Source organism: Nicotiana sylvestris, chromosome 6 (genome assembly GCF_000393655.2).
Source record: "Nicotiana sylvestris chromosome 6, ASM39365v2, whole genome shotgun sequence".
Classification (NCBI taxonomy): domain Eukaryota; kingdom Viridiplantae; phylum Streptophyta; class Magnoliopsida; order Solanales; family Solanaceae; genus Nicotiana; species Nicotiana sylvestris.
Genome location: NC_091062.1, coordinates 41,172,154 through 41,185,482, shown reverse-complemented (window position 1 = coordinate 41,185,482; position 13,329 = coordinate 41,172,154). Strand labels below are relative to the sequence as shown.

Below are 13,329 nucleotides of genomic sequence, written 5' to 3'. Positions count from 1 at the left end.
ATCCAGGAACTAATTGATAACAAGATTATTGTGGTAAAAGAGCCTACTCCAAATGTTCACAACAACCTTCTGCCCAACCACAAGGGTGGAGGCATTCACATGATTGAGATAGAAGATGATTGGGACCCCAAGGGATTGATCGGTTTGATCGCGGAAGGTGACGATCCAAAGAAACTGACAATCACCCTTAATCCGATTGTAGTCCAGATCTAGCCATTTGGGGACACCGAGGTGAATATGTCCATACCACTTGAGTTTGAAGTGCCCTCCCCCACAAAGATGTCGACACCAATTGAGGTCGAGTTTGGATCTCCAGCAAACACACCTACACCGTTTGAAGTTACGGTTTTACCGTCCAAAATACATGCTCTGTTTGGGGTAAAGGCGCTTATTCCAGTAGCAATGACGGCTATAATGCCATTCCATACAAAGGCCATCCCTTGGGACTACACAGCCGAGGCAAGAAGGAAAGGGAAAGCCAAATCCGGAGAAGCAGTCGCGGCACAGGGTATGACAAGAACTGACAGAGTATACACCCTGGAACATTTGGATGAATTAAGCAAGCAGGCCTCTAGACGGCCAACCAACACTGAAGCTGGGCTCGATGATCTCTGGAGAAAAATACAAGCAAAGGAGTACTTAGTCATTGATCAGTTGAACAAAACACTGGCACAAATCTCTATCCTAGCTTTGCTGCAAAGCTCCGATGCACATAGGAACGCCTTGTTAAAGGTGCTGAGTGAGGCATATGTACCGAGAAACATCACTGGAGGAGAAATGGCAAACATGGTAGGGTAGGTATTGGAGAGTCAAAAGATCACTTTTCATGAAGATGAGTTGCCACCAAGGGTTGAGTCACAACAAGGCGTTGCACATCACTGTGCAATGCAAGGATTATTTCATCACCAGAATCCTGATCGACGGTGGGTCCAGCCTCAACATTTGTCCGTTGGTAACACTCAGGACATTGGAAAAGGGGTTGCATGAGATCAAGGACAGGGCCATGAATGTCAAAGCTTTTGACGGTTCCCAAAGGTCTACTATTGGGGAAATTAGTTTGTGTTTGTTGATGGGGCCTACTTGGTTTGATGTTGAGATTCAAGTAATAGACGTGCCGACATCTTACAACTTTCTTTTGGGACGACCTTGGATTCATGCCGCTGGAACTGTAGCATCAACGCTACATCGGGCGGTGATGTTTAAGTGGAATCACCAAGAGGTGATCATTCACGGCGACGGTAGCAATCCTATATACAGTCGCCAAACCATCCCTACAATCGAAGGTAGAAGAAAGATAGGCAGAGAGACTTATCACCACATCGAGCAAGTCAACGCCGTTGATAAGGACAAATGGTGGGACAACAAAATCGAAAGCATATTGAACTGGAGCGGATATGAACCTGACAAGGGACTTGGCAAGAACCTACAAGGAATCGCCAAACCTATCAAGCTGAAGAAGCATGGCACCACGTTCGGTCTGGGATACGAGTACACTTGGGAAGAGAGCAACAACTGGTCGCCACCATGGCGCGACCCTTACTACCCACTAGAGCAGCCGATACCCCATTTAGAACAGACGTTCTAGCCAGCCAATGTTATATATGGGTCGGAAGAAGAGGAAGCAGTGGCAGCAATGAGGAATTTATTCGTGGAAGATGATGACATGGACTGTTGTGTCATTTTCAATGGGGAGGGGGAGGAAGGCCCTTCCCTACATGCTGTAAGTCGAGGAGCATGCCTCAACAATTGGACCATCAGAACCACTAGAGCCTGGACAGCCTCGAGGTAGCAAGGCTGAACAAGAATCATGCACTATCTTTCATTTTCACTAGTTGACTATCCTTCCGCATTTTAAAATTTCGCAATAAGATCTTCATTATTCTAAACAGTTATGGAATTTTTTAAAAGCATTTTGATTTTCCCTATAAATCTTACTGTTATTATTTTCTCTTATTACTTTACTTATACATCATTATTAATACTTATCTTGATGAACCAATGATTGTGACATGCAACGAGACAACACAACAAACAAGCACAGGTTTATCCTAGTAGCAATCGACTATTTCACCAACTGGGTCAAAGTAGCATCTTACAAAGCAGTGACTAAGAAAGTCGTGGTAGACTTCGTCTGCAACCGCATCGTTTGTGGTTCGGGATTCTAGAATCAATCATTACCGATAATATTTCCAATCTCAACAGTGATTTGATGAAAACCATGTGTGAAACCTTCAGGATCAAACACAAGAATTCTACAGCCTACAGACCTCAGATGAACGGAGCCGTACAGGCCGCCAATAAGAATATCAAGAAGATACTAAGGAAAATGATAGAGAAGCATAAGCAGTGGCACGAGAAGTTATCATTTCATTTATTGTGGTATCGCACCACAGTCTGCACATCAACCGGGGCGACTCCCTATATGCTGGTATACGGTACAGAGGTGGTCATTCCTGCCGAGGTAGAAATTCCTTCCTTGAGGATCATACATGAAGCAGAACTCGACAATACAGAATGGGTGAAGAGTCATCACGAATAGCTAGCTCTTATATACAGAAAGAGAATGAATGCAATTTGCCACGATCAGCTTTATTAGAACAGAATGTCCAGAGCCTTTGACAAGAGAGTCAAGCCAAGACAATTCACGCTGGGGCAACTGGTGCTAAAGAAAATCTTTCCACATCAAGATGAAGCCAAGGGGAAGTTCTCTCCCAACTGGCAGGGTCAATACATAGTTCATCGGGTTCTAACAGGAGGAGCCCTCATACTTGTAGAAATGGACGGAGATGTTTGGCCAAAAAGATCAATTCAGACGCAATCAAGCGTTACTATGTGTAATCTTTATGCTTTCCTCATATGATGTAATTGAACTATACCTGACCTGATTCCCTTTTAAGAGGGGATACGTAGGCAGCCCTATGGGTTTGGTCATAATGCAATAAAATTTCCATTTCCCCGCTATTGGAAACTGGGGCAGAATTTTGAGGAGGACCCTCAAAATTCCGAAGTCGATTCCAGCCATTTATCATTAACAATCGTCAGAAGCAGCAGCCCAGTAAACTGGGGCAGAATTTTGAGGAGGACCCTCAAAATTCCGGAGCAAGAGAAGTTGTAATGTCTTGAACCACGTCGTAGTCGTCGGTTCATCTAAAGAAAACTATTCTTAATTATGTACTTATGTTATGCTTTTACTAAATCATGCGATGTTTATTACTAAAACTGCCTTGTTTAGCAACGCTACCCCAATGATATATATGGTATTGCCGGATCAAAGATGAGCGGGTCATGCAAAGCCAGCGGGGATACAGACTAACCTTCCCCCCTTTTTTACAAACTCATGATTTTTCTTTGGATGCAGACACTTGAGTTGCAAAATCATAAAATATACTATATTCTCGCTCACAAAGTTCAGGTGTACAACTCTCAGAAGCGTTGCACTTACTCACAGTTCCTATCCACACAACAGTATCCCCAGCAGGTACAATATCCCCAGCAATCACGATACCGTAATCCGCTATCAGCTAAGAAAACTCTATTGCCATTTGCCATTTTACTTCCTACATAAGGCTACCATTCTGCATTCCAAGACTAAGCTCTGTCTCCATCTGCATTCTCTGCATTGCATAAGGCTACCATTCTGCCTTCCGAGACTAAGCTCTATCTCGATCTGCATTGTCTGCATTGCATAAGGCTACCATTCTGCCTTCCGAGACTAAGCTCTGTCTCGATCTGCATTCTATGCATTGCATAAGGCTACCATTCTGTCTTCCGAGGTTAAGCTCTACCTCCATCTGCATTCTCTGCATTGCATAAGGCTATCATTCTGCCTTCCAAGACTAAGCTTTGTCTCCATCTGCATTCTCTGCATTGCATAAGGCTACCATTCTGCCTTCCGAGGTTAAGCTCTACCTCCATCTGCATGGCTGAAATATCCCGCTCCCATTCCTGTAGCCCTAGTAGACTTTGACCATCCGTCTCAACCTAAATATCTCGTCCGTTCTTGAAAAAATCTCCATCGGCATATTCCACCGACGGATCCTAAACTACATATGGCCTGATTCCTGTAAGACCAGGGATAAGTAGGTAGCCCAGGAACCATAGCACGGTCAAATTCTTTTAACCATTTCGTTCGGTCAAATTGGCCATCATATCTTTACCCGACAACTCTTCCATCCTTCCCGGGTAAAGAGGGGCATCTGTTGATACCCGATTTTTCCCTGTATATTTTATATAGGAAAAATACTTTCAAAATAGTATATGTATGCATATATAAGCGTGTCTAAGTGTTTTAGTATTTTTCCTTATTTTATAAAAAAAAAAGATTTTTCAAATCAATTTATTACCCTATTTTAGTAGTACAAAAACCAATAATTATTTCCAAAATTATCATTTTGGTGAATAATTTATTTTATTATCATATTTATACCAAAATATAGCTAAGATAATTTTTGACCATTTTTTATAAATTTATTTAGCATTTTAAAACTAAATTGCATATAATTGCAATTTTAGCCCGCTTTAAGATTTATTTGCGTTTATAATTACAAAAATTGATTCCAGTATATTTAATTTAATATTTATATATTATTAATTAATTTAGTACCTTTAATTTATTTCATAAATCATTTTACTTATTTTTATAAAATAAAAAAAGGGGAAAGTGGCTATTTAAACACTAGCCCTATTTCATTTCAATTATAGCCCAAATCAACCCCCCAATTAACCCAATTTCAAAACCCCAATTGGCCGGCCCAATTTTAATCTAACCCGCCCCTGATCCAACTAATCTAACCCGCTCGACGTCCCCTTTTGATCAACGTCGTTGATCATTTTGATCAACGGCCACGATTTCCCCTTTCCTTTTTAATTCACAAACACCCCCCAACCCTACCTCATTTCTTACCAACCGCCGCCTCTGAACTCTCAAACTCCCTCAAACACTCTCGAACCTTCCCCATCCCTAGCCCCCTCTCACTGTCTTCCACCTTAAACTCACCGGAATCCATGGCTTCTCAGGCCATGGGAGTCTTAAACTCACCTCCCTTTGCTCTTGTACACTTGGCACTTGAAGATTTGAGGTATAACCTCGAAGGTTCTCACTCAGATCTTTGCCAGCTCGAGGTTTCACGGCCATCTTCGGCTTTGCTCCGGCGTATCCTGGTCTTATGAGCCTGTTTCTGACTTCTCCGACTCAGATCAGAGACCTTTTCAAAGCCTTTATCATTCTAGGGTTCTTCTGAAACCCTAACCCTTCGAAGTTTTCTCCAATTTTTCTTAGATCTGTTATATATCTATGCTCTACTTGAGTTTTCAAACAATTTTCCCAATTTTTTTCTTTCAAAAATTATTCCTTTTTAAGGTCTTTCTTTTCTGATCTAGGGTTTTTCTAAAATGTTTAAGTGATTTCTGACTTTCCTTTTCCTTTACGTGTACTTTCTCCTACTGTGTTCTTGTATTCTTCCTTTTACCATGCTCTTGTATGTCTATCTTACTGTGTTATTCTATATGAGCTTTTCTACTATAATTTTCTGATTTTTTTGTGTTCTTCTATTGTATTTTCCTACTAAGTTCTTAAAGTTCTTTGTTTGCCTTCTACTGAGCCTTGTTTAAGTTCCTTTTTAGAAAACTCCTTAAGCATGTTTCTTCTACTATTCCTACCAGTTTTTCCATTATATTCTGTGAATCTCTCTACTATATTTTTTACCGCATTCTTAAGTGTGCTTACTACTTTTCTTCTACCGAACTTTGTTTGAGTTCTTATAAAAGAGCCTCTTAAGTATGTTTCCTCTGCTATTATTATTGGTATTTTCCATTCTATCATCTGAATCCTGCTACTGTTTGCATGTTACTTTGCTATCATGTTCTCTCATGAGTTCTGAAAGAAGCATGTTAGAAGCCTCAATTCTCTTTTGAAACCTCTACACATGTCTCGACTTAACTTGCTTGCCCTCTCTTTTATGTTTTCTGGTTTGTTCGAACTAGGGCTTTATTTCGAGGACCCCTTAACTCTTTCAAACTGGTTATGAACCTCTGAATGAGTCTGGATATCTTTGTTTTCATACAATGTTGAACCTTTTCTTTCTACTGATTTTACAAAGGCATGACAAGTTTCTTTCATGTTTAACGTGTCTGTATGCCTTTATATGTGGTGAATCTTCCTTCAAAAAGGTTTTCAAGTTTGTGATTGATTCAGAATCCCTTTTTAATAGGTCTAATTGATTGTTTGCTGATTTTCCTTAAGTTAAAATCTTTCTCATCCTTCTGACTTGGTTCATTCATACCAAATCTCGAACCTTGTGATTTACTGGCTATTAATTGATTCCCTTACCTTATTTGGACAACCGTGTATTTCAAAGACTTTGTCCTTAAATAACGTTTGTGTATTTGCCCCTAATTTTCTACTTTGCACAAAGAGTTTGATTAATTTCTTTCCTTAATTAGTTTATGCCCGTTTGAGTCTGAAACCCTTAATTAAGGGAGGTTTTGTGTAATTGCTTAGCAATCAGTTTTCAAATTATTTCTTACCTTATTCCTGCCTGCTTTCTACACTATAAAAGGCACGACCGCTTTTTCACAAACACACTTTTCAATTCAGAACACTATACATCATAATTCACAACTCTTTCTGAACTCTTACTCACACTTATAGTATTCTGTCTTCCTGCACTTTGTCTATCCCAAGACTACTGCTTTCTCTTTGTTTGTTTTCTCTGAAACTGGTATGTCCTTCTTTAAGTTTTAGCATCAGCCCAATGTGTTTACTTACAGTTTTATATCCATGGCTACCTTACTGTTTATGTAGAGTTCAATATTTGACTTAATATGCCCATGTTCTACTATCTGTTTCTACTATGAATCTTTGCTCCCTATCCTATTACCCCTATGTGTTTGTAAGTGGTGACTTAGGGTATGGCAACATGAGTTGTTGCCCATGACCTAAGTTCTGAATAAGTGAGGTCCTAACCTCTAATAGGCTGGAGGATGTGCCAACATATCCCATTGCTGAGTATGCCCATCAGCCTGCTTTTCTTGTGTTCTTGCAAATTCCCTACTCCCTTATACCCCTATATGCACTGATTTCAAGTTATTCCCGTCTTCCCTTTCCCTTTCCCTTTTCAGAATTTCACTTCTGCACTGGCACTCTTCCTTAGCTTCTAAGTTCTGCCCCCTCTTGTGAGCCTTGCCTTGGGACCTTGAGTTCCCTCTGAACTTGGACACTTGAGGGCTGACCCTTCCACACTGCATTATATCCTAATCTGGTTACACATTTGGGTGTGAGCACTGCCCAGAGTCTCTATGAGGCTCTTAGGGAACTCTGACACATCCAAATGAGAAAGGCTTTGGTTCATGATCTCTTGAAGCTGGTTCATCTCATACTTCAGACATGTAGTCTGAATTAGGATCCCTTCGGTTGTACTTTAATTGCTGATGTAATTTTGCTTTTCTTATTCATTCGGGGCTATAATAACTTGTAATAAACGATTGGGGATTGCTATTGAAAAGGGGAGGGAACAAATGTATGCAAACGGTAGATAACTTGCCTATAGGTTTATAGAATTCTGCATTCACGTAGATATCCTGCCTATAGGTTTATTAATTTTTGCATTTACATCATGTCTACAGTTTACTTATAAATTTTCGCATATCATGTAGACATCCTGCCTATAAGAGTTTCTTTGTGAATCTATGCACTCACATATAGAAATCATGCCTATAAAATTCTGCATTCGCATATAGACTCCAGGACTATAAGAACTTCTGCATTCTCATCTTTAGATAACAAGTCTATAAGAATTTCTGCATAGATACCATGTCTATAGGGTGCCCATGCATGTAGATAATATGCCTATAGGACCTTTTTGATTCTTGCATACTCATCTCTCATTAGGCAAACATAATTATAGGCCTTAATAATCAGTGTAATCAGATATCACATTCGTAATAAAACACAACACCTAGACAACATGTTGTGCATTTCTCTGTGTCTATAACAGTGTTTTTAAGTTAACAAACACTTAGAAAGTAGGCCTATAGGGGTTCTAATCAAATCTGAATCGCCTCACTCGTTTTAAGTTTAATTTGTCAGTAGTAATGCGTTATCAATCACAGAAATTGTTTTACTCTGTTAAAACTAGCGACCTTTCTGTAATCAGTTTACCTCTTTGTAGATATCATGCTTATAGGTTTCGTCTAACATTTAGGCAAGCATTAGGGTAAAAGTTGTAACTGTACCAGTCTTTATTAATTACAACCAGCGGGCAGGCCTAATTTGGACTTCTTATCTGAAAATATGTGATAAATCAGCCTGCTTTAACATTTTTTTAAAGTTTAATTCAGACCATAACCAGTACATGCAAGACATGCTAAACAATCTGTCTTTAAGTTGAGGAGGACTATTTGAGCCTTTAAATGTTATATGTTTTCCCATATCTGCTCTATGTGTTTTGTTTGTCGCCCTAGATTTTGTTCTTTAAACCATAAAAGCCCAATCTCCCTTCCTTTTAGGACTAGTAGTCCCAAATGTCTCCAGGACTGATAGGATTGGGACAGGTAAGAGAATGCAATAAGTAACGAAACTATTCCGCGTTTTAATACCTTAACGGGGTGAAAAATGGTAGATATGGATATGATGACCGGTGACCACGTGTAACCCCTCTTCTGAGGAGTGATTATCGGTTATTGCATTGATGTGATCCATTTTATTTGTAAACCTAGGACCCCCTTCCCTTTACTTGTTTATTTTACTACTTTTCAAAATTTTCAAACTATTTCCTCAAAATTTTAGCTTTCTTTGTTTCTTCAAACTTTAATTTATTTGCAGCCATAATGTGACAATCCCTCATATTTGAAACTTTATTTGCTTACTTGTTACTTTACTTGTACTTAAAGTCACAATTGTAGCATGGCTGGGAACCACACTAGTGGATACTGAGGGGTGCCTAACACCTTCCCCTCGGAATAATTTCTAGCCCTTACCCAAACTCTGGTTTTCTAAATCAAACCCATCTTACTATCCTAATGCACTTTAATCATTAGGTGGCGACTATTCAATTCAAACCCAATTCCCAAAAAGGGAACGAGTTGTCCTCCCAAATGTCATAAACCCGGTTTCGCAAGAAAAAAGGGGTGCGACACTTGTGTGGCATCAGATTCCTCTACCTTGGCCTTCCCTTTTCGCCTAGCCTCAGCAACATAATCCCAGGGTATTTCTTTTGAGTTGAATGGAGGTGTGGTTGATACTGTCACATTGAAAGGTGTGACCACTTCTACTTCAAAAGGAGCGGGGGTGGCTGCAGGCGGAGTCACCTCCACCTCGAATAGAACTGGTACGGTTACCTCAACCTCGATTGGTAACTGAGTATGTACAACAATAGGAGTAAGTGCGACTGCAACTTTAAAGTCATTACCTTCTCGAATAAGCCCAATTGACCCCTCAGGGTCCCATTCTTCGTTCGTATCTATCACATGTACACCATCACCTCTATGATTAGGGAAGGGGTTGTTTCGGACATTAGGTGTGTCTTCCTTCACTTGTGTGACCTTGTTGTCAATCAGCATCTGGATCTTATCCTTTAGTGTTCGGCACTCAATAGTGGTGTGCCCCTTCATGCCAGAATGGTACACACAAGTTTTATTAGGATTGACCCATTGGGATAGGTTTTCTATTGCCACAACGGGAACATGAGTGATGTAACCCACATCTTTTAACCTTTCATACAATTGGTCGATGGGCTCAGCAATGGCGGTGTATTTTCTAGGTGGTTGCGATCGAAGTTGGATCTTGGTCTTGGAAAGTTTTGGCAAGTTGGAGGTGATTGGAAATGGGATGGTTGGGAGTTATAGGTGTGCTGGACAGCAGCTGGTTGGGAATATCTAGGAGATGAGAGTTGATATGTGGGTGGTGGTTCTTGGTATGTGGGTTGAGGTGTTTTATATGTGAGTGGAGGTGTTTGATATGTGAGTGACGGTGTTTGATATGGTGGAGGTGTTTGATATGTAAGTGGAGATTTCGAGCCGTGGACCACCATTACTGCCCCAATATGTCTCTTCTTTGATATGCCGCCTAATTGTAATGCTTTATTTATGGCCTGTAGTGCCTCAAAATTCATTATCATCCTGCTCTTGATCCCTTATTCGATTCTTTCTCCGAGTTTGATGATATTAGAGAATTTATGATTTTTGATAACCATCAACCTTTCATGATATTAAGGGTCATGTGCTCTGATGAAGAATTTGATCATCTATTCTTCGTCCAAAGATGGCCTAACCTTGGCCTCTTCCGACCTCCAACGAGTAGAATACTCACGAAAAATCTCAGTAGGTTTCTTCTTAAGATTTGAATGTAGAAAACATCTAGTGCGTTTACTGTGTTGAACCTGAACCGGTCCATGAAATCTGACGCCATACCTACCCCATTGGACCATTTCTTAGATCTTGGATGATATACCAGGACAAAGAATCCCTAGTAAGACTCTTCATAAAGAGCTTCATCCGGATATTTTCATCTTTACCGACCCCGACAAGCTTGTCACAATAGGTCTTTAGATGAACCCTGGGATCACCTGTGCCGTCGAACATCTCGAACTTGGGAGGTTTGTACCCCTCTGGCAGTTCTACATCTGGTTGTATGCATAGGTCTTCATAGTTCAAACTTTCTATTCCTTTGTTGCCTTCGACACCTTGGACTCGGCTTGTCAACTTCTTGAGTTCTTCAGCTATGTTTTTAATGAGCATGTCCTTTTCGGAGGATTCTGGTGTATAGGAGACGTGTTGGATGGATTAAGGTACGATTTTTATGTATATAGGGTTTCTTTGATGGGTGCCAGGGACTTGGTGTAATGATGGTCATTGGTGGAGTTTTGGGGATCGAGAATGGGTTGTGGTGTGTTTTAGGGAGTGTGGTAAGTGGTGGTTGGTGGGTACTGAATTGGTTGATGGTGATGTTGTGGCAGAGTAGGTATTGCCAGTGGATTGAGATTTTGGGGTGGAGTTGCGTATTGATTTGGCGCAGGAGGATTCTGGTTTTGTGTGTTCTGAGGAGGTGCTGGGTTCTTTGTGTTTTGTTGGTCGATGTCAGGGACATTGAGGGTGAGTGACAAGTTTCCAAGTTGCAAACCTGCTCAAGTTCTCCTTGCAATTCTAGTATCTTTTGTTCTAATCTCAGGACTAGATCATTTGGGGCCGGAGTACTACGGCCATCTGATATTTCTGCGTTCTCAACATTCTCCTTTCGGATACCGCTTAAGTCGTCCATTTCTGCTTTTCCTCTGCCTTTTGTGTTGCTTGGAGGGGGGAGGTGGAGGACCTCTAGATCTGGTATGATACGCTGACGAGGCCAGTATGAGCGAACCAACCTAAGGGAATGGGAAAAAAAATAAAAAATAAGCAAAAACAAAAAGGTAACAAGTCAGTGAGGATCCTGAATAGTTTGAAGTATTTAAACACATATTGCGGAAATGTAAATTCATGTCCTACTTTGGGAGCCTCGTTGTGCCTGAGATAGGCCTGGCGACAAATAGATTTGGAGAATTTTAAATGCCAATAAATGCTTCATTTCATAATATATAAATAGACGAATCCCAAAACGACACTAAGATAATAAAAATAAGTCACTACTGGCACTTGGCCTTATTACATTTTAGGAAAGAAAATAAATCTAGCCTATTTGGTCCCAGAAGGACCTTCCTCAGGCTAAATGCTCTTGTTGATCAAATCCTCCAGTTTGTGTAGGTTCACTAGTAAGAATGCCTTTGCCAAATGTCCTTCTTCGTTTCCCTCAGTGTTCTGGTAGTCGGTGACTCTCTTCCTCGCTTTTCCTTCCAATTCCAATAGGTTGTATTCCAGACATTCCATCTTTTTGCTATATTTGGCGGCCCTCTCTTTCCATTCGTTGATTTGGTCACTTGATGAAGGATTCCTCCACCAGTCTAGCAAGAGTGAGGGTGTGCTAACCATACCGAAGCTGGGGACCTCGTGCTTCATTTTCTGCAAAACAAAAGGGTTAGGCCTTTCTCCCCTACCAGACTTGACTATTTATACATTCATGATTAGCATATTGGCATTTAGTTCTACAAATTAATGCACAGAACGTGGTTGCGTCCGTTGGGATTATGGAAACCCCGGTGGACTTTGGATAGGGCTTATCTTAAAGGATCATTATGTGGACAACATAACTAATCCGACTAGGTTTGACCATGATGCATGCACAATTTCGATCAGAGTAAGGTTACTATGGGGTTTTAGACTGGTACCCTCAAGCGGACAACTTGAGGGGGAAAGGCACGTAACCATCGACTACACCATTGATCGATTGGTTTTACCGCAAATAAGCCTTCCCGAATTTAAGGGTAATAAATAGGAAGAGCGCAACCACTCACGAAGCATTGCTATAGGATTTGATACGCACGAGTGGTATATGATGCGGAGCATGATATATGCAGCAATTAATAGCATGTAGTCAAGTATTTGTACGTAAGAAAAATAAATACAGTATTTAAACAATTGAAAAGATAGTTACAGAAAAAGAAAACAAAGAGACAAGTCAGTTTCATGAATAAAAGGAACATAAATGCTTAAAATAGGCAGTTAAATTCAAGTAAGGGGAAAGGGTACGGGATAAAGCATATTTGGACTAATTCATAAAAATAAGTATGTTATGGTAAGAGCCTAAAAATATCCCCAGTAGAGTCTTCATGCTATCGCGCCCCCTTTTTTTCCTCTGCGGAGAGAAGGTCTAGGTTTCAACATTACATAGGGGAAATAACTCGTTTCCTTTTGAGAATTGGGTATTTGAAGAGTCGCCACCTAACGGATTATGGTGCGTTAGGTCACCGAGTGATTAACTCTTGGATTGGTTTGCATTACCAGAGAATTAGGGCAAGGGCTCTAAATAACCTCGAGGGGAAAGTGTTAGGCACCCCTCTCGGTCAACAACGGTGGGTCCCGGCCGAACTTATACTTGTGAGCTAGTCCATTAACAAATAAATAGTTTTAAACACATAATTACAAATAAGAGCGGGTTTTGGACATTATATGACTCAAATAATGGGACAAAGGAAAGACTTAAACAAATTGTATACATACAGAAAAATAAAGTTTAAGCAAAGGGAATTTGGGAAGGACAGGTCCTAGGTTGGTTAGCCTACATGATCACCCCAAGCAATGCCCGGTAAACACTCCTCGATGAGGGGATACACATGACATTAACGCATAGTTATCATATCCCATATCTACCCTTCCTACCCCTTAGCGGTTATTAAAGTGAGTGTCAGTTACTGATCTCTATTGTGTGATATTACCCGTCCCTTCTTAATGGTCCTGGAGGAGGTT

The 13,329-nt window shown here is 40.5% G+C and overlaps 1 long non-coding RNA gene across 1 annotated transcript in view; it reads right to left on the bottom strand.

Annotated features, from left to right (window-relative positions):
• The window catches only part of LOC138870141 (uncharacterized), a 295,068-nt gene that overhangs the window by 104,053 nt on the left and 177,686 nt on the right, over window positions 1–13,329 (bottom strand). The window lies entirely within an intron of this gene.